Below are 22,999 nucleotides of genomic sequence, written 5' to 3'. Positions count from 1 at the left end.
GAACCAGAAAAATGAATTAGCAAAATATATTGTATAAGTAGATAGACATAAACTGCTAAATAGAAATACATAGAAAGGAAGAGGGTTAGTTAGACTGTTGTAGGTTAAGTGGCCTAGCATTTTGTATAGAATGGTCAGGAAAGGTCTATTTGAAAAGGAGATAGTGGAGCTATCTAGACAAAAAAATAATGTTATGTCAAATGAAAAGCCCTTAGCTGTAAGCAAGCCTACAGCATTCAAGGATCATCAAGGCATCCATTGTGGCTGGAGAGGTGAAGAGCCAATGAGGCAGGAGAGAGTTGTAAAAGTCTTACTATTTTAGATTATTTGGCTTTATCAGGAATGAAATGTGAAGCTACCAGAGAGATTTAAAGAAAGGAGAATATGATTGAACTCTCGCTCATTACCAGATCATGCCCACATTCTTTTGCATATAGGTTTTCTTTCCATTTATTGTTTATCTTTCTTATGGATGATTATTACACCTCCAAAATTCTAATGTCAAAGATTTTTAACTTCTACTCGTAAATACCTCGTTCTCTTATTTATTTTCCCGTTAACATTTCTAAGACATCGAATTATTCTATGCACTTCAGCAATCATACTGCAGTTACTTGTCTGTTGAATTCCCACTTCTTCTCCAATTATTTGTGGTTAAGCAAAACAGATGGTGGTGCATGCAACAAATCACAATTTTTCAGGGCAGCTACTCCAGCAGGGCTAGGATAAAGGATGTGCTGGCCCTTCTGAGGAGGTGTGGGATAGCCAGGTATCATGATTTATATTGCTTGTTATTATTTTCATTCTTTTATAGGGCATAAGTAAACTAAAATTCAGAGAATGTCATGCAATTAGTAGGTGTTGCAGCCAAATTTCAAGCTTCTCTCTATTTAACACCAGAGACTATCTTATATATAAAAATAAACCTGCAGCAACATTCACATTTAAAGAATATTTGTTGAGTTCTAGTCTATGTGATGCACTGTGCTAGAGAGTAGGTTAAAAACAAACTAACAAACAAAGATCATTATACCCTGGCCTGTAAGAATCACATCATCTGTTAGTTACAGGCTCAGCATTTACTATACTGTGATACTGCTGGGGGATGTTTATCAGGGGGTACTCCAGGGGTACAGAAAGCTATTGCTTAATTTACTGAGGTTTTGCAGGTGGTGGCACGGGGGTATTCAGGAAAACAGTCCCAAAATTGATGGTGCTGGTTCCAGGTTTGGACAAGGAAGGGTAATCATATGTGCAAAACCACGACAAAATTAAGAGAATGCCCAATAAATGGCCAAATAGGATTTAGAAAAGATGTTGAGAAATGATAGAAGTTAAGCAAGAAAATATAAGCAGAACAAAAACATGAAAGTGTTGATTTAATTCTAAACCATCAAAGCTTTTTTAAGCAAAAATAATATTACTAGATTTGGATTTTAGGAATGTTACCTTGGCAACAATGAGGCGTGAGATTCAAGAATCAAGGCAGCATATCCAGTTACGAGTCTAAAAATAAAAGCTGGGGCTAAGACAGTGGTAATGGTGCTGAAATGGATTTATCAAGTCACACATTATTTAGGCTCTTTAGAATTTGTTGACTAATTGTGGGTATATGAGAGGGAAAGGAGAATGTTTTCTTACAGTCTTCTGGATTGACCAATTGTGAGAATGGGACGATTCAACAAAACATGGAATGCAGTAGAACAGTTGGAGGTAATACATTTTGGCTGTGGAGTAAGAAGAGAATAAAATGGGAGTGAATTTTAAGGGTAAGAATGTCATTGGATCTATAATCAAAATGGGAAAATTGAAAACACGGTAACATTGAATCTTTCACGTTCAGAACATGGTACAGTATTCATTTACTTAGACTTCTTTAATATGTCTCATCAGTGTTTTGCACATAGTTTGGGTGTGTGGATCTTGAATATACTTTGTCAAATTTATCTGTAATTGCTACCTAGTTCTTGGTGCTTATTCTATTATTTTTTTTCAGTGTTGACTTATTCACTGCTGGTTCAGAGAAATACTGTTGATGTTTTATAATGATATTGTATTTTGCAACTTTGTCAAATCCACTTATTAAGTATGCTAGGATTTTTTTTAGGTGTTATAGCATTTCATATGTAAATTACATAGTAATGTGTGAGTAGAGTTTTATTTTTTTTCCTTTCCAGTCTGTGAATATTTTACTTTCTTTTCAAAATTTATTTCATTAACTAGATCCTACAGCACACTGTGTAATACAAATTGTGAGAGAAAACAATCCTGTCTTTTCTTATCTAAGGAAAAGATTTAGTCTTTCATGATCAAGTTAAAAATGTTCCCTTCTTTGATTCCCAGATCATGTACCAAAGAAAAAAAAGTTCCCTTCAATTCAATAGTTTCCTAAAAGTTATTGCAATGAATGGATGTTGGAACTTGTCAGATGCTCTTCCTGTATGTTTTGAAATTATCAAATGGCTCTTCTCCTTTATTCTCTTAGTATAATAATTTAGCTGACTGATAATCCAATGTAAAACCAACTTTGCTGCAGGACAAACCCCACTTGTTCATCACTATTTCTTTTTATATAATGGAGTATTAGAATTGGCAATATTTTGTTAAGGATTTCTGTGTGTATGTTAATGCTAGGTACTTTCCTTTACTTTTGATATCTTCTACATGTTTTGCTGTCATAGTCATAGTGATCCCATAAAACAAGATGGCAATGTGGTATTCCTCTTCCATTTTATGAATGGGTATGTTTAAGATTTGAATAAATTATTCCTTAAATGTTCGACAAAAATTATCTGGGTAATATTAGATGTATATTTTTTATGTGAAGATTTTGAGTTAAGAATTGAATTTATTTTGTAGATGTAAAACTAAATGTTTTCTATTTCTTTGGGGATCAGGCTGGGTAATTTGTGTATTTTAAGGAATTTGTTCAGTTCATCTAATTTGGTAAATTATTGACATAATTTTTTTCATTATATAAAAACATCTAAGATCTCTAGTGACATCTCTTTTTCCTTCCCCAATAGTAAGCTGACTTGTGCCTTCTCTTTCTCTCTCGCTTAGCATAGCTAAAGGTATTGCGATTTTGAGTCTGTAGAAACAAAAAAACTTTTGTTTCCACTGATTTTCTATTTTACTGATTTCCATTCTTATATTTATTATTTACTATTCTCTACTTGCTTTGGATTTGATTTATCATTTTGGAAGGAGGGAAGCCTTCTTGAAAGGGAAGCTTACATCATTAATTATAGATCTTCAGTCTTACTCAACATAAAATTTAAAGCTATAAATTTCCCTCTAAGTCCTTGCTTAGTTGCATCTCACAAATTTGAGTATATTGAACATAATCATTCTTTACAGAATATTTTCTAATATGTTGTACCAAAATCTTAATATGTTCAAAGCTTTGAATCACTACATACACAGACACAGAGACACAAAAATATACATACATATAGTTTTATATCCCATATAAATTATAATGTTATAATTATGATTTGCAAGAGGTTTTGTCCCCAAATTTTAAAGTGCTGTTACTAGAAGACTGGCATTTAAAACTTGCCTAAATTTACACGATATAAGCTAAATTATAAAAGCCTGAAGGTAGGAATTACATAAATGAATATTTATTTTACCCAGATACTCTTACCAGTTCCTTCCATATGATTTTTACTTCTTTTAAAATTATTTTTATTTTTTATTTTTACATGGCCAGGCATCAGAAACCGAACCTGGGTCTCCGGCATGACAGGCGGAACTCTGCCACTGAGCCATCGTGGCCTGCCCCTATGTGATTTTCAAATTAATCTTCAGAGCAGTTCTTTTAGGTAGATGTTTTTACTCATACAGGAGATGGTAGAATCAGAAGTCAAGCTCAGGAAGAATGATAGATTCCAGTACCTGCAATCTTGAAATCTACTACCTTTTGGAGATTTTTATCGAGGGTGATCAATGAGTTAAAATGTACTGAAGAGGCAAGATGAATGCAATCAGAAACAGGAAATTTGCTCTCAAATGATCCTCCTTATTGAATTAGCAGAAATTGCATGAACCTGGATACAGATGTTAATAATATATGTAGATTGTGGAATGATGACAATAATGCTCATATGTACTATTTAAGTCCAGACTTAGATCTGAATTAGTTGTAATGCTTTAAACAAGTTGCCCCTCTAATGCAGCTATAATTAGAGCTAAGCCACTGTATACTGTCAAGTCAATGTGTCTGTCTTAACAAACCAAGCAGATTGAAACCAAAAGTAAATTTAGCACTTGAAAGCAGATCCAAAGTGACTCTACTTTGAACATTCAATGCAATGTATTGGCTTGCTTAATCCCAAACTGCCCATACAACTGATGTACAATCATGAGGTCAAGGGCACATAGCACCTATAAAGGTAGAGGACACCAGAGGCTTAAAAGTCCATTGGCCAGAGGGCAAGGGACAAAAAAAGGCACAACTTTTAAGAGAGGTCTCAGGAGGCAGATCTAATGTAATATTCAGCAGAAGTTCTGAAGCTGATGGAGGGAGGTATTGGTCTGGCAGCAGCATGTCAGCAAATTTCACAAAATAGTGCAGGAGTCAGGACAGGGAGTCACAGCCACCCATGCCAGCCCACTTCGTACCTGACACTTGCCAAAGCTGCATCTGCATTGAGTTTTACAGCATGTGCCCTACTGGCTGGCGTTATTATATTCTTATCATATTCTCACATAAATGCCTGATTATCACTTATCACAACAACAGGCTTTTCTGTTCATTTATATTCTGATCATGGTCAACATGTTTACAATATTTTGGGGGATTCAAGATCATTAATATCATTTCAATACTCAACAGGTCCTCAGGTGGTGTACTGCGTACCTTGAAGGCACTTTCACATCAATACTGTGTAAATAGACTCCATTGGGTTTGTATGACAGCTGCTCAGCATGGTACTGTGCTGTCAAATTGCAATTTCAGTCTTCATCACAAGCATCAAAGCATGATTCAAAATATTTTAACACTTTCCCCTATATGATGATCACATCATAGGCAGTTATTTTAAGGATTAAGTTATGCATCAAGCCAAAAGGAAAGAAGAAAGGAGAGTAGATGATGACATTTCAATTGCAGCATAGAAAATATATCCAAATAAAATCAAAGTCATAGTCTTCTTCTGAGCCCTGGATGATAAAAGGCCTAGACTGGTGGCTGCATATGAAAACTGTGTCAGTGTCAAAGTAGTGATAGCTCTTCAAAGCATAAAAGATTTTGTTAATATCATGAAACAGTATAAACTCTAGGTCTACCCCATCTGGCATAAAAGCTTTAGCATACCATGTGGCCCAAGTGTCTTGCCATCAGTAAATGTCACTTTTTCATTCTCTCACCTCATTTAGGAGCATTTCCTTAGAGTTTAACATTATATCCCTCACCCAGCTCTCCAGTACTTTGTATAACCTCTTCTTTGAAAGAAAGCGAATGGATAAGTCCATTCATTTTCAGTTACCACTCCCTGGAACATGAGCATTTCTTACAATGGGGATGTAACCTAAAAGTGGAGATGACTTAGTAAGTCTCCTCAGTTTTTTCCAAACAGCAAAGGATAACAATCTGTGGGAATTATTTGCAAATATCAGCAAAAACAGTGAAAAAGCTAAGTCCTAAAAGTCAAAGAAAACTGGAAGAGAAATCAGAAAACACTGCTTTAGCCTTGTTAATTTTGTGAGAAGAATATTTAATGTGCTTGTCAATACAAAGAGAACAATAAAAGCCCAAACTGAAGGATGAAATAACCCTTATTTTCATAATTCCTCTAATTCACATTAAGACAAAAAAATATCTCACTGCCTCTGACTAAAACATAATACTTTGTTCCTCATTCCCAGGATATGAATTTGCTGCATCAGAGACTATTGGAGAGTACACAAATCTGTATTGCTAGAAATACATTTGGGTGAAAGTTAACCTGTCAAATTTAGGAATAAAAAGTTTCCCTGGAACTTTGGGTAGCTGTGTGGGACCTAAGACTCAGAGGTAATGTTTTGCAGCTATGAAAGTCAGCATTACTCCATACAATAACTGTTTAAGAAGCTGAAAAAAGACATGAGATGTCAATTAGAGATAAGAACAAACCTGATGTGGTTGGGACTAAGATAAATCAGAATATAAAGTAAAGGATGACATTGTCTTATTTTGGAAGAGCTGTGAGACCAAAGAAAGCGATGCTTGTTTTGTCTAAAACTTAAATTTTCAGTAACAGACTATTTAACTTAATCTGTCTGGCCAGTTCATTTAAACAATGTAAACACATGGAATGTAGAATTGGGGATGAGATCTTGTAATTCTGTATATTTTATGAATTCCCTGATTCCAGATTATGAATTCCCACATTCCCGATTATGTTGGAAAGATAATTTAAAAGTATCAGCAATGTCCCTTGAAGGGCTGAAGAAAAATTATGAAACTATTAAACTTCCCCACCTGGGAAATTCCTGATATTCTCTCAAGCATTAGGGACTCCAAAGTTAATAGGCCAGGCCCTCAATCTTGAGGCTTGCTTTTATGTAACTTATTTCTGTAATGGGGAAGCTAAGCCTACCTATAATTATGCCCAAGAATCACCTCCAGAGAACCTCTTTGGAGGTTCTCTCTCTCTAAGCCCAACACCGCAAATAAATTCATTACCATCCCTATGTGGGACATGACTTCCAGGATGTAAGTCTCCCTAGCAATGTGGAACATGACTCCAAGACATGAGCCTGGGTCATGGCATTGTGGGATCGACAATGCCTTCCTGACCAAAAAGAAGAAAAGCAATGTAACAAAGTAACATGTCAGTGGCTAAGAGATTTCAAATAGAATCAAGAAGCTATTCTGGAGGTTATGCCTATGCAAGGTTCAGCTAGATATTGCTAATTGCCACAGTATGCCAAGCTCCAACCAACAGTATTCCTAAAACTCTACAGAATACCCAGAGCCCTAGCTGAGGTTCTATAAAAGTTTCACTCAACAAATTTAGTTTTCAGAAAGTTCAAACTTCCAGACTGTTCCTATGCCAGATAAACCCTGAAACCCAGAGGCACCAGTCTCTATAAGAACATCAGCTAGCTTCATTCCCCTACCCCATGATATCGCTATCCCTTTTCAACATGAAGAAGTTAGAAGAGTAACTGATCAAATATCCCTGAAGATTGAGAGAAGGCTCAAATGAAAGGGAGAGATTATAACAGAAAAGATAGGATTTAACAAATGATTTTGGCTACTGAATCATTAAATTGATATTTCATGTTAGTCTCTAGCGTATTAGAACAGCTAAAAGGAAATATCTGAAGTTGTAGAACTTTAATCCATACTGTACTTTGAAATTTTCTCTATAAATACTTGTTAAAATGTGCTTTGAAATTTATCACCTTTATGCAAATATATTTTGCAAGAAAAAATGTTAAAAAAAAGACTAACGAGGCTACTCTTTCATCTGTTATGGCAATTCTATAATGTCATATTTAGAAAGCTTGCCAGATATTGGGAAAAATCATTATTATTATTCCTATAATCTGTTCATAAGAAAATGCAAAGCCTCTGGGACTTTTATTTTTACATGTGGCTAAGTTTGTATTAAGGAAAAATAGGAAAATCACATCTGCCCTTCGGCATCTATATTTCTCTGTTCATTCCGCCATGACAGAGAGAATGAGGATGTTTTAGTGATTGGAAAGGAAATGAAATATGTCACAACAACCAAAAACTGTTCTAAACATATTTTGAATTAAAATATGAAAAGAAAGGATCATACACTAAGGTAAGACTTTTTAACAGGGTGATAGCAAATGTTAATATTTATAATCATTTTATCTGCCCATAGCATGCTTCACCTGAACTAATTTGTGCATTTAACAATTTATATGATCAAGCTTATACATTTTCTGTGATTGATTGAGCACATATAGAGGAATTATATGTTTATTTTACCTGAAGTTATCTCTTTAAGTTCTTGCATTATTCATACTTAATTCATTTTGGCAAGACTAATATAGAAAGAAAAAAAAGGATTAAACATTCTCTTGGAAAGCACAAAGATAACTCTTATAAATGAATCAAACTCTCAATATTTTCTTTTCTTAGTTGAGTTTGAGTCTGTGTTATTTTTGGCTAGTGTCACAAACTTAACCCCATCAGCATAATGGTGGAAGTTTCTGGTTTAGTTTCCTGAGCTGCTCAAGTAAATACCATGAAATGGGTTGGATTAAACCATATGAAGGATAACTTTGAAGTTAGGAAAATGCCAAATCAAGGCATCATCAAGAGGATGCTTTCTCCCTGAAGACTGGGGCATTCTGGGGCTGGCTGCTGGTGATCCTTGGTTCTTAGCTTATCGTGTGGTGTCCATCTCCTGAAATTGCTCTCTTCTTGCTTCCATTAATGTTCAGCTTCTTGCTTCCTGTAACTTTCTCTATCTCTGTCTGAATTTCATTTTGATTATAATAAATTCCAGTAATAAGATTAAGATCCTTCATAACTGAGGTGGGCCACACCTTAAAGACTAAAGTAGCCTCATAAAAAGTCCTACTTACAATGGGTTCACAATCATTAGGCTTGTGAACCTGTTTTTCTGGTGTATATGCAGATTCCTTCCAAGGTAGCAGTATCTTTAGGATATACCATATAATCAAACTAACTCGTTTCATCAGTTCTGACATGCTTACAAATATTATAACATTTCCAATTTACTAGAATACAGGTGAGGCAGTCTTATGACATGCTGTATGGGAAACAGTAATATAAAGGAATTCCATTAGCCCATCGACTCAGTGATTCAATGTACAATAGCAATTATATTGAAATTACAGTTTCCATCATATACATGCAGCATATTTTGTTTTCACATTTTCCTCATATTAAATATATGAGTTTTACTCCCATATGGATGGATAATGAACATATTTTTGCCCTAATGTTAAACATTTATGTCTAGACATTTTCTACTATATTGGTGTCAGAGGCTATAACCCTAGAGGCTTAATAACAAAGTTCTTACTAGCAAATATTATTCTTCTTAAGAGAAGAAATATGAACACATTACCTTTTGTTGCAACTCTGCCTAAACATGAAATAAACACATCATATTCTCTTTCTCAACAAAGCTAGGAGGCTGGCTTCATTAGTATGTCCCATTCAATCCCATCGAGACCCTAAATTAGAAAGACCCCTGACTTGGTTTAATTATCTGTTTGGCTCTTTCTAATTCTTAATGATCTTTGCACAAGAGGCCCTGAATTTTCATTTTGCATTTGACTCTACAAATAATGTAGCTAGTTCTGAAGATATTAGATTATTTTTACTAACAATACCTCTATTTTCACTCTCTTGTTCAAGAATTCTTAATCTTTCCCAATTCTTGCTTAGAAAAATTCTCAACAAAAATATGTACTCTGATATTCACTAACACATTTGCATCTCCCAAACATTCCTCTTTCCAACTGCCTGACTGGAATCCTGGCAAGCCTCAGTAAAAACCTTACAGTCTCCAACATATTATTTTATTCATACTATTATCTCTCTGCAGTGGCTTTTATTCCATTTCCAGTGTCCAAATCTGTCAAATACACTCCTAAATGACACCTCCTCTAAGAATCCTTATCTGACCCCCCCCTTGAAGAACAATCTCCCTGCTCTCAATTCGCCAGCACTGTTTCTGTACTTGACAATCCACATCAATTTCTAGTTTGCATTAGGATGTATATTAGTAATATAATTTAATACTAGGCTCTGCTGAAATGCAAGTGTATCATTTCTGGCTCATCCACAGCTCTCCTAACTAGTTCTCTTCTAAGTATTAACTCAAGAATCCAGGGTACTTCTATCTTACATCTAAGTTTTCTTGAATACATTAATGGCTTCCAAATTCATAGCAGCAGGAGAGAAGAATAGATGATTGTGTAAAATGCTTTTTTTAAGGGCCAGGCCAGAAAGTGACTTACAACACTTTCACTCGCATTTCATTGGCCAGAACTCAGTCACTTGGCCCCAATATAATTGAAGGAAAGGCTGGGAAATGTATCATCTCTGTATTTCCAGAAAGAGAAAATGATGAGTCTTATTCATAACACTATCTCTGTCAAAGTTGGAGATAATTTGTCTAATGCATTTTTTTTTTTTACTTCCATAGTTCAGGGAAATCTTAGGATTGTAGGACTTAAGCCAGTATTTGTTGAATATTTGTCTCTATATATCTGGAGTGCTGACTTCCCTGTAGTTTCCCAAATATTTCAGTCTTTCTGTTTACCTAACCAAACTCAGCCTTAAATATAGCAATAAGACTTCAAATCAATTATTTTTATTGTTACCAACTTAAAAGTTTCACTTTAAAAAGTCAGGAAAAAATTTAAAGAAACAAGAGTAGAATTATCATATTGAAATTATCATTTGCATTTATCTGAGAAATCATATTATCTAGATGTACTATGTGATTACTGCATTGTTTGAGAATAACCAAATCTTCTATAGAAGGCAAGAAAATAGGAAGGGTAGATGAAACTAAGTAATGCAAGTAGCTTGTGAGTCATAAGCAGAATTATCAGAAAACATAACAAAGTAGTAACTATTAAGAGCTGGTAGACTAGGTAAAGTAGCTAAGTTATAAATATGTGCTGAACATAGATAGAGATGAAAGAGTCAATAAGCACTGAAGATTGATTATATGCTAAGTAAATCTGAGGCACCAGAGACTCAATATTCATGCTATATTCAGTACACATGAAACATGAACACATTCAAATGTTTGAAGTTTTTATTGGGCCACCAGTTGGTGACACTCATTCTCACCCCAACTACCTTATCCTCAAAAAACAAAAATAAGATACAAACTAATTGGCACCTTCCATTAAGACCAGGCAAACTTAGCTCTGCATCTCTCTGATGAAACAAGTGTGACACTGCCAGACACACCCCATCAACCCCAGTTTTCATAACCATAAACCAGTAAGGAAGGCTGGCGTGTCAGAGAGAGGGATCAATACCTAATAATACCTATAAATCAAGTTTCAACCAGTGTGCTGTGTCTCCCGCACTTGTAGCCTATACTGGCCTGATCAGTGCCTTTCTCTTTGCTTCAACCTGTGTATTTTAAAAAGATTAGATAAACCATGTGATTTAAGAATCTTAATTTTGCCTGAGAGTCTTAATTTTGCCTGAAATCTTTCTGGCCTGGAACAGATCAACTGATAATGCATTTGGAGGTTATCTTTGCAATGGGTTATGTTTCATCACCCCACTATATTTAATAATATGTGTAACCAATATTTAGGAATTTGTTATTTTTCCAAGTTTTTATAGGTCTTTTTTTTTTTTTTTTCAACATAGGCAGGCACCGGGAATCGAACCCAGGTCTCCAGCATGGCAGGCGAGAACTCTACCTGCTAAGCCACATGATCAGCCTCGTCATGTATTTTTAAAAAAGGTAATTTTCATTTCTTAAAATACTGAATCTATTGTCCTCAGTTTTAGATTTCTTTATTTATGGAATGATAGTCCCTGAATTATATAACTGGAATAAATTTATATAGATTTTTATACAGTTCTTTTTGTGTATTAACAGATTTCTGTTTTCCTCAATGAGGAGAGTTGCTTATTTGTGAACTTTCATTAACCTGAAGTGAAATGGTTAAAAATATTTGTCCTGTTAGAATAGGTTGTATCTTTCTAACAACTCATTAAAAAAGAACAAGTAAATCTCTCACTTTTGACATGACTTCTACTAATTTACATTGTTTTCCAAGCTGTAGTGCTTTAAAACACTATGTAAGCAAAATAAGCCTGGTTCACATTTTTTTAAAAAAATCCTTTACAGATAGAGGATTTTAGTCCCTGAATTTTAAAGGATAAGCCTATAGCTAAGTAGATTTATTTGCAGAGATAAGAAAGAAGTAATTTCTCATGACTACAGCTCACTTTTTTGTGTTAGTTTGTTTAACATATTTGGAACTATGCCAAATATGTTAAACAGAAATTCAGAGTGTAAATTTTTTCTTGATATAAATTAACTTCTATAATAGAGACACCATAGAATGATAGTTAAGGATATTAGAGAACAGTCCCAAAAAAGAAGAGTCAATAAAAATTCCTACATATCTGAAAGTGAATAAGAAAGTCATAATTTTAAATGAATGAAATTGACAGAAAAACGGTTTATTGGCAAAAACAAACAATCATGGAGTAAGTCAGAAGAAAATTTATTGAATAATTGATTAGGAAACCATTCAAAAAATAGTGTGCATTTAATGGTTTTATCTGAAGCTGAGAAAAAGAAAGGGTGATAGTAAACCAGCAATAACAATTCAATCCATTAAAAGCAATAAACTAATTGAAGGAATACAGCCCTACCGTTCATAAAAACAAAACAAAACTTTTATTGCAGTAACTTATATGCAATTCAAATTTTCCCACTTTAACAACTTTCAGGTGTACACTTTAGTGACATTAATAATATTTGCAATACTGTGCTACCTTCATCAACATTCATTACCCCAATTTTTACATCATCTCAAACAGAAACCCTGTACACATTAAGCAATAAATCCTCATTCCCTTATTGCCAAGCCCCCAGTAACATGTAATCTGCTTTCTGTCCCTAGAATAATTTAATTATATAAATTAAATTATATATAGTTCATATAAGTAAAGATGACACAATATTTATCTTTTTGTGTCTGGCTTAATCACTCAACACAATTCTTCCAGGTCCACCATGTAGAATGTATCAGCACTTTCATTCCTTTTTTCCTTTTTTTTGCATGGGCAGGCCCTGGGAAACACAACTTTCATTTCTTTTTATGGCTGAATAATATTGTATTATATTTGTAGACCACATTTTCTATAACAAGTATGAAGAAAAGGACTCAAAATAGGATTTAACAAATGAGTATGACTGTGGGATCACTATATTGATATTTCTTCTAGCCTCCAGTGTTTTGGAGCAGCTAGAAGGAAAAATCTGAAATTGTGGAATGGTAACCCTTAATAAACATTGTAATCTGTTCTGTATCTCCTTTGGAAGTGTACTTTGAATATTATTGCTTTTTCTTTCTTTTCTTTGTATATATGTTATGTTTCACAATTTAAAAAAACATTAAAAAAGAGACAGAGTCTCCATTAAAGAGTTACCAAGCCTTCCTTTGATGCAAGGTTAACCACCCAAATGGCAAGCTCAGTTATAATGGAAAATCCTGCCAACTTTTTCCCCCTCAGTTCATGCCAACTTCTTTAAGCGCTAAACCAGTCAGTTTCAAAATCAGATTTTTTTGTGCCTAGAAGTTTTCAAAGGGTAAAAGACTTGTTAAGAAAATTTATAAACAGACTTTTTTTTAAAAAAAAATTTGGAGTTGAGTTAGAGAAATTAAATAAATTAGGTAATCATGAATATAAAATTGACTCTATCAGAAAGGAAATAATAGAGATGGCTGCCAAGTATACACCCTTATGTTATGCTACCTTGGGAAATCTATCATTTACCCAAGCCAATTTATTCTTGTATTTTTAAGAGAACTGCTTCAGAACAAAGGGACTTTGATTTGTTTGAAAAGTAAAAATAAATTAATTAAATAATTTCCTGTTAAGTGTAAAGTAAACTTAGCAATACTATTAAGTGCAGAAAAAATGAGAGTGTCCAACGAGTTATAAGAAGTTAAGGAAAAAAAAAAAAGAGAGGGGTCCCAAATGTCAAATGAGAAACAAAATGTGTCAAATATTGTTGATAAGTATATCAGAAGCATTTCTGATGATGTCAAGAGATTTTCCAATGGAATGGTGGGGTATGACAGCCTAGTTGAAGTCAGTTCCAGAAAAGAGAGACATAAATATGTCTTTTGAGAAATTTTGCTTAGAGATAATGAAGGAGTTGGGTAGTAGCTTGAAGGGAGGTTGGGGGATAGAGGATGTCACTCAACTGATATTGTTAGAGGATAGAACAGACAGAACTGAAGGTGTGGTGCCTTATAGGTTTTGGTATTAGAAAAGTATACTTATAATGGAAATGTTTGAGAATTACTGACAGAAATTAAATCACTGACTACCACTTACTGAAAAATTTAGAAGGATATCTACTCTATTGCAGGGCTTTCTTTTAAAAATCTCTATATGAAAGAAAATATTTCATTCATTCTTGGTTGAATGAAACATATCCTGGGCCACTTAAGGTTGTTTTGTTCCCCATCTTGTTCACTCAAGAGAGTTCTAGTTCAAAAGGTCTGATTGATATCAGCTGAAGAGCACACCGATCTCAGCCCCTTAGTTCTAGATGTCTATCTTTCTAATAAGATCACTAACTGATTGAGGAACTTTCTTGTTTCATAGTCATGTGGACGTTCCCTATAAATATGATGTGTTCTAGAGGTGGGACCCTTAGAAGGTAGATGAGGCATATGCAATCCAGTATGCCCAGGCCAAGTACATCACTTTTCTTTTTCCTTTCTTTGAAGTTCATAGTCCCTTCTCGTGATGTGAGAGAAAATACTTTACTCATCTTCAATGTTTTCAAGATCCCAAAAGATATGTTGCTCTTGAGCAAAAATCGTTCTTCCTTGTGGTTGCTTCTGATGCCTGTCTAGTCTGCTGCCTAACATTTTGTGTGAAATACCTGCTGGAAAAGCCACAGACACAACCTATGGTCCTCTCCCAGAGCCCACCTATCCACCTCTTTTCCTCTCTTGCTTACTTGCATGCAGATATTTCAGTATATTTCCATTTTGCAACCCCAGGAAGATATTAAGTCTCAGTTTGGAAAAGGAAGTTACCCAGAAATGAAACAGCTTGAATGTCCCTTGAACCCCAAAACTGGGAATAGATAGCTCTAGCTGCTTGCCAGGGTGGACTCTGCTCACAGTTGCTTGATACATGCTTTTAGCTTGGTGGCAGAAGGGAGGGGTGTATAAAAACCCAGCACATGGGTTACAGGGACCCTCATTTCTGATATGAAGCAGGGCATGTGGAGCCATGAACCAACAATTCTAATTCAAGTGGTTGATCTCTCTGGGGGGCCGGCCACAATGGGACATCTTCCCCTGCTCTTCCAGATCCTTTGTGCTGTGTAAGTAATAAAGTGGTCATTTCTTGAGAATCTCTGTTGTGTCTGATCCTGTGTTCCTAGAATGCACCATGTAGCAACTCTCCCCACAGTGCCTAAATTCACAGACTTCATATGAGATCAAACAGGGCATATGGCCAGACATATTAATTTTTCTGGTCCCATATCACTCTGTGCCTGATAATGAAAGAGCCAACACTGCTGAAATAAAAACTCAGTAATGGAGAATAAGTGTGAATTGGCCAAAGTGAGGCTGTCCCTATCCTTCTAACATTGTTAGTTATGTACTATTGTGAACACCTCAAATTACAGAAGTGTCTTTGTTTATACATTTCTATGTGCCACTGCAATCAACAGCCTGGATAGTATGAATAAATAATTCTTAAAATTATTAACTGTATCCACTCTCTCCAGTCAGGGATATAAATGAAATACTACCCTAGTTTTCCAGTTATTTTTGTTGCATAACAAACCAATCCAATCTCAGAGGCAGAAAACAACCTTTTTATTATGCTCACAGATTCTGTAGGTCAGGAATTCAGAATGAGCATAGAGAGGAAGGTTGAGGATAACTGAATGACTGGGGCTCAAATTATTTAAAGCCTCGCTCACTCACATGCCTGATGGTCCTTCTGACTCTCAGCGAGGGACTCTGAGACTGTTTGCCCTAACACCCATATATGGCCTCTCCATGTGGTCTCTCCGTAAGGTCTGGTTTGGGCAAGCTCACAACATGGAAAACTTTCAAGAATAAAGCATTCCCAGGAGAACAAGGCAAAGTTGTATCATTTTTTTATAATGCAGCATCAGTAGTCATGTATCATCAGTTTTGCTTCATCAAAAACCTGTCCAAGTTTAAAGGGGTTAGATAGAGACCCCGGCTCTTGATGGGAAGAGTGTCAAAGTCACATTGTAGGAAAGACAGTTTAAATGGGAGACATTATTGGTGCCATGTGTAATATTTACAGGATTCAACAACATCAAAGCCACCGAAGCCATAGTAGTTTTAAATCATGACTCTGGCGCTATCCCCACACGAACTGCTTTAGAATCAGTACGTTATTTCACTAAATATTCACACCTCTTTTTCCCCGTTTTTTATAGGGGGACAAAGAAATTTTATTTGTTAATAATTTGCCCAAGATCACACAACTGGTACACTGAAGCAACAAAATTCAAACCTTGTCTTCTGACTCCGAAGATTTGCAACTGTCCTCAGTTGTCAAAATCCCTATTCTTCTCTAACCCCCCATTGGGCTGCCTGTCATAAGAGGGACTGTTATGGACTCTGAACATTGCTGGATGTAGCCCCTACCCACCGAGCTTAAGGGTGGGATTGTTTTGGGAGAATCCTAAATGCCCAAGGAACTGAAAGTCTGTCATAAGAAGTATAAGAAAATGGGAGACTGTGATGAACAATCTCTGACACAAGAATTGTTCACAGTAACTTATTTGATGTCGCACATATAATTCATACAAGGTGCAACCAGGCTTGTATCACAGCCCAGAATAAGTTATGCAAATCAAAGGTGGATCAGGTTCTTGGATACACAGCCAAAACACTGCTAGTATTAAAACCTGAATAATTTTTATAACAAGTCATGCTTCTATGAAATCTACTTTTTTAGCTAGATTTGGCATTGCTACGTATTCTAATTTCAGCATTCTTAAAGCTCCAACTGAAAATGTGACTATTGAATCAAGCCAGCCAACATACTCTACATCAATATATTCTACTAGAATTAACCTATTCCATGTTGCTAACTGATGAAAGTAGCATTTGTTCTTTCTGATTTGATTGAAGTTGATCTTTCATGTTTTTAATAAATCATTTTTTTTAATTTAGGTGGTTCAGATGTTTAATATATGTTTAAGGCAATAAAGAGGCAAATAGTTCACCCTGGCATATGCATATCACTGAATTGAAAATGCATATAAATAGGAAAACATGTTCCCTTCTTTAACTACAGTTTTTAGAAGGCTGGCCAAACAGAACAGCCCATTGCCTTCATTTGCAGAGTTTGTGGAGGCTCCAGATCTCCTCTGAAAAATAGAGCTTCAAGGTGGCAGTCTCTTTAGAAGGTGGTCTGAATGGTGCTGTGGAACTTAAAAAGGAATTTGACTGCCAAGGAATCTTTTTACTAAACAGAGATGTATATTTGTGGTGGTTATAGCACCTAACCCCACGTCTCCTCTTCTAGCCACCTTGGTATTGCCGTTGAACATTGTATGAAATTTGAAATGATGGTCTCATGAGACCAGTACCTTACTTAGTAAATTATTCTTATTATCTAGCTAAAAACAATGTCATGATATTTCTATGCAATCACAGGCACTAGTTCCCTTCATTTGTTTTCCAATAAAAGAGAGGTTTTTAGGTGTTAAAATTATTATTCCTATCACTCCTCTAGCCCTATCATTTGTTTCGTTTTGTTATGATTAGATTTCACCTCTGGCTCTGTCATATTTTAGGTTCCTAAGAGCGACTCATGGTTTTTTTGTGCTCTGTAAAATTGAAATAAAGTCTTCTTTACAGTGTTTCTGTGAATAGTCTGCTACATATTTTACATAAAATAGTTAAAGGCACCTTGCTCATGCTTACAAACTGCCACTTTTGCCTGGCTAAAAGCAAATGTTTTGGCTACCCATGCTATGATAGATTGGATGGATGTGCAAATTAACCTAAGCCAATTTGTTTCTGAACTGTGTGGGGTAATCTTGTATAAAAATGGGTATCCTCAGTGACAGGAGGAGGGCTGAGATTCATGGATAAGCCCCTTCCACCCCTGGACTCTGGGCCTCAAGTAACAGTATTGAAGGGTAAGCCCTGGACTGCCTCATGCTCGGAATGAAGGCACCTTCCTTCAGCCTCCTCAGTGCCGTCGTCAGGAGAGAAGAGAACCAGGTATCTGCCTGCCCACTCCATTTCCCTCCTACCCCACCGACAGCCTCACCACCATTTTCTGTCTGCTTGGAGGCCATTAAGTCTAATTCCTACCATGCCCAGCGCTGGTTATGTCACAAGAACACAAACACTACTGAATTGTCCCTATCCCTCAACTTTAGTTACTGCACAGCTCTGCCATCCCTTATCCTTCCTGGAGCTCATAGTCAATTGTCAGTAAAATCTCCAAATGCTCATTTGTGAACACTAGCTTCAGTATTCTGCTTTAACGAAATTGCTTCCCTAGCAGTTCCTCAAATTTCATTTTTCTCCTTATACCTCAAAAAATATGTTTCAAAGAAGGGAAGAGTCCCTCATTGTTTTTCAGCACTACTCTAACCCCACAACCCCAGACTGACCATGTGTGAGTCCTTTCTGGTCACCTTCTCTCAAACCATGAGAATTTTAACTTGATCAGACTGCCATTCCCCCAACAAGATCTTTTTTGTTACTCTTACTAATTTCTCCACAGAGTACCTTGAAATCCTCTCCTCTCATGGTCTTCTTCTCCACTTTATGTCAGCATTTTCCATACCCTAGAATTAGCCATTACCAATAATTATCATCTTTTCATGATCTTATTTAAAAATTGCATTCTCAAAACTTCACATTTTTATTCTTCTTACTCATCACCCATGATTACTTAATTCTAACAGGAATTCCAAAAAAATTAGGTAAGCCTTTTGACCACAGAGGGATATATCATCCACTCCAAGAAAGTACTTGCCCTCATACACTACTACATTCCTGTTTGCTTACTGGGTTCCAACCCCGCTGTCCTCTTGCTCTTAGTCACACTGCAGGCATGCTGCTACTTCCTAGCATTTGAACTGCTATGCCACATGTATAGAATGTTCTTCCCCTAGAAAGCAACCAAGCAGCTTACAAAAAGTTTCACATCTAAGTAATTGCAACCATGTTTAATGCAAAATCAGAAAACCCTCTAGTAAAATAAAGAGGGAGATTCCTCATTAAGATTGTTTGCAGTGGGGGGTGGGGGAGCAGTGGTGGTGTGTGCTGGACTGAACATTATTCTAAATTGGGGTAGGACTCAGAAGGCTTTAAGGTTTTGGATTTACCACACTCTTACATTTTGTCCACATGAGGGTAGACACACCTGCATATTCCTTTTACAAACCAATTTCTTGAGTGCCATTCATTTCCAACTTTTATCATTAAACACTGTTTGAATTTTGCCACGTTGGTGCTTAGGTCCTCTCATCCTGAAACAGATAGCAGTATTTAAAGCACCCTTTCTGGCCACTTCTAGAGAATGAGCCCTTTTATAGGATGTTAGATATTAACCATGTTTGAAGCATAGATTTCTGTAGGAGTATTTCTAAAGTTAACTAAACAGTACTAAGGTACAGATAAAACAACTAACACATATAGATCACATTGTATATAATGAAATATTTTGCGGTTAATAAACCAACTATGTAATGGTCAGTTTACTTTGACTTATTCTGGTATTACTTATAATCCTCAATAGCCAATGAGAAGGCAAAAGAAGTGTCACCTATCGGAATTTTGCTAAAGATACATATGACTGTGTTGCTTTGGCTCCTCTAAGAGGGAGACAGCAAGATGGGACTAGGCTTGCAAGCAGCTTATTGGAAGAAATCCCTGGGAAGGATAAATGTGAGAAATCAGAAGTAGGCAGGAGATCCTTCAGCCCCTAATGCAGATCTGATACTTGTGAACGGAGAGTGGAATTGATAGGAGAAAAATCAGACGACAGCAGAGTTCCAATTGAGTTTGGTGGGCTCATGGAAGGACTTTGAGTCCAACTAGCTTGTTAGGAGAGTCTCATTTCTGACAAGAACGGGACAGAACTAGAAGACTTCTCACGATCAATCATTGACTAAGAGCAACCTGGAGGAATCAGAGACTTAACACAAGCATGGTTGTCCATGTTTCCATAGGGCATTTCCGTGGCTAAAAGAATGACCATAACCAAAAGAGTTGGCAGGAAGCACTGATTTTATTTTTTACCTTTTTTTTTTTTTTTTTTTTTTTAGACAGAGAGAAGGAAGGAAGGATAGAAGGAAGGAAGGAAGGAAGAAAGGGAAACATTTTTAAACATTTTCTTGTTTTATTGTATTCTGTTTCTCCGTTTTTGTTACATGGGCTGGGGCCGGGAATCGAACCGAGGTCCTCCGGCATAGCAGGCAAGCACTTTGCCCGCTGAGCCACCGCGGCCCGCCCTATTTTTTACCTTTTGATAAAAAAAAAGTATAGTGAAATTGAATATTAAATAGCAAGTATGGCTTTTAGTATTTTTTAAAAATCAAGTCATTTCCTTGATCACCATTACACATTATACAGATAGCATGGTTTAAACAGAGTTTAATTCTAATGTAACTTCATTACTTTCTACCTTCTATACATCTTCTCCTGAAACTCCACCAGTAGACTGGGACTCCCCACCATTGTTGGATTTATTCACCCAGAGGTCTAGTGTATCACTGATAGTTGGATAAAAAAAAAAAAATACTCAATATAATCTTTTAGCTGGGAAATACTTAGTGTAGTCTTCAGTAGCTAAAAGACTGTTTGGTATAATCACTTCACTCAAGGAGCCTTGAGTTATTTCAAACATAAAGAGCCCTTGCTGAAATAGTTTGCTGTTGATCTAATCGCAATACTCTTTGTTTCCCTTGTTTTGCTTGCAGAAAAGGAATATATGAACGAATATCCGCACCTTTCTCATTTTGAAGGACAAGATCAAAGGTCTGGTTGGTCAACAAAGAAAGAAGGGTTTATCAGACAACAGGATATTCTGACCAAACAAAATGAAACAAGCAACTGTTACTCAATTTTAATGAATCCTGTGACTTTTACTTAGGTTTTTGTTTGTTTGTTTTTTTTATCTACTTTCTCCTGCACCTTTGCCATTCCTTTGTCTGTTTGGGGTTATAAAGGCCCAAATCATCCTTCCTACTCCAAACTGGCCTTGGAAAGTTTTTCCTCCATTTTCTTGATGATACGTCTTCAATAAGCTCACCTTCCCACTAACATAAAGACTTGTTTCTCTGTTTGATGCAGGGTCAGGCAGGGCTGACTATTTAGGACCATGCTTTCTGATGATAATAGTTGGTGACCGAGGCAGGACCCCTGCTGCTTTTAGTACAGCCCTGATCCATGTCTCATAGGCCACAGGGCTCTCCCGGACCTCCAGGCTTGTGCCTGGCAGCTGCCTGGGAATTTCTCTTGGACGACTAGGACTGGAGGGTCCAGGTGGAGACACCAGGCGTATCTGTGAAGGTGACTTTTCAATAAAGACTTACCCTGTGCTGGGTAAGTGTGTGACCTTTTGTCTGTCGTGTTTACTTTGCTTTCCTTGTTCTCCATTAGCCTATTGTATAAAAGGTTACTGAGTTGATAGAGTCATGCATGTGGGCTCAGTGGGTTTGAGTCCCACTCTGCAAGACCCCAGATCTGTGGTTCTCTTTTTGATTTTGCACAGTTGTGCAGCTTGCATTTGTGTGTTTAAGGAGCTCCTACTCTGATGTTCCATCTTCATGATTTCTGTTGGTATTGCCCAGCCATGGGAAACTCTCAATTTTTTCTGGCTGCATCTCCCTTTGGAACTATTCTTAATGACTGGTCTAAATTTAGAGACTTTTATTTAAAGAAAAAAAAAATTAATACATTATTGCAACTCTGTGTGGCCACAATATAAATTAAAGAAAGGGGCGGAATGGCCAGAGATGGGACTTCTGACCTGCAAGTAATTATTCAATGAAAATGTATTATGAGAATAAAAGAATGAAATTTAGCAAAAATAACAAATGTGCTGCTGCTGCAGTTGGCTGACTATTACATGAAGTATGGCTAGCTATGGCAGACTCCTCAAGAAAGACAGAGAAATCTACAAGTTGAAGAAAAAGTTACAGTTATAAAGAAATATGCAGACGTCAGCCCTGCTTTAGTGACATTCCTTCCACAGCAATTAAATAAAAGAAATAATAATATAAGTGCCGGTCTGTCCATTTCAAAATGAGGAGGTCGTAAAAAAAAAAGCCAGCCATAAGTTAAATCTACCTTAGCTAAAAAAGGACTGGGATACAAAACCTGGAGTTCCGGGGAAGACATCAAGAAATAATTGATATAATTAAAAAGTTGCAAAAGTGCAAATTGTCAGACCAGCAAAAGTCCCTTTCACAGCTCTGTTTAGCCAGTAAATAAAACTATGGTTATAAGGGAATACTCTGCTGGCGAGTTAATTAAATTGGAAAAAATTCTCCTCTGAGTAACCAAGAAGCAAATACTTTAGTCCATATAATACATAAAAAAGTGGGCATAGAGGAGCAGCCACAGGGTTATATTAGGAATCCTTCTCAAAAACTCTGATGTAAAAACTGTTATACAAGATTATGAAGCTTGTTTCCAGGATCACCCTGGTTCTGTACCTCATAGCAGTGAACTTATACAGAAAGCCTGTTATGTCTCGAAGAACAAAACTGTGAAGACAAAATGCTTTCATGAATTTTAAAATTCACGCAAAATTAAATCATAGTTTTTTTTTGGAGAATAATGTAATACCTATATGTTGCATTAATCCTTGTCAAAAGATTATATATTACTTTTTCAAAATACATTGAAAGATTTTAAGTATTTAGCATTATTCTGCCAAAAGTTTGATCTTAACAGTAATTGTATGTTATAAGATGTCTGTTTGAAGAAAGTTTCCAGAATTTTTAAATAACTGTAGCATTTAAAGTATAATGGTTGTGTTTTTATAAGAGGAGAAAAAAAATAATTTTGTCCTAAATACTTGATTGTTGCAGAATTAAAAAAAAAAGTGTAAAGCAAAACCTGAAAGAATGTTGTAAGTCACAAAAAGTTTGCAGAAAAGGAAACTATGGTCAAAGTTAGAAAAGATTTGATGGGTTTATCTATAAATATTCTTAAAGCCTTAGTATCAAATCATATATATTGATACAAACTACTATTTAGTTTTCTCTTTATCACAGAGACAAAGTGTTCT

The 22,999-nt window shown here is 35.9% G+C and overlaps 1 long non-coding RNA gene across 1 annotated transcript; it reads left to right on the top strand.

Moving 5' to 3' along the window:
* Positions 1-1,696: 1,696 nt before the first annotated feature.
* On the top strand, positions 1,697-21,313 carry LOC143662528 (uncharacterized). The gene is made up of 3 exons (XR_013165388.1): positions 1,697-1,769; positions 11,345-11,441; positions 20,682-21,313. It is a non-coding gene; the product is annotated as an uncharacterized LOC143662528 (long non-coding RNA).
* Positions 21,314-22,999: the final 1,686 nt, after the last annotated feature.

Source organism: Tamandua tetradactyla, chromosome 18, assembly GCF_023851605.1.
Source record: "Tamandua tetradactyla isolate mTamTet1 chromosome 18, mTamTet1.pri, whole genome shotgun sequence".
NCBI classification, from domain to species: domain Eukaryota; kingdom Metazoa; phylum Chordata; class Mammalia; order Pilosa; family Myrmecophagidae; genus Tamandua; species Tamandua tetradactyla.
This window is presented reverse-complemented; position numbering and strand designations above follow the sequence as displayed.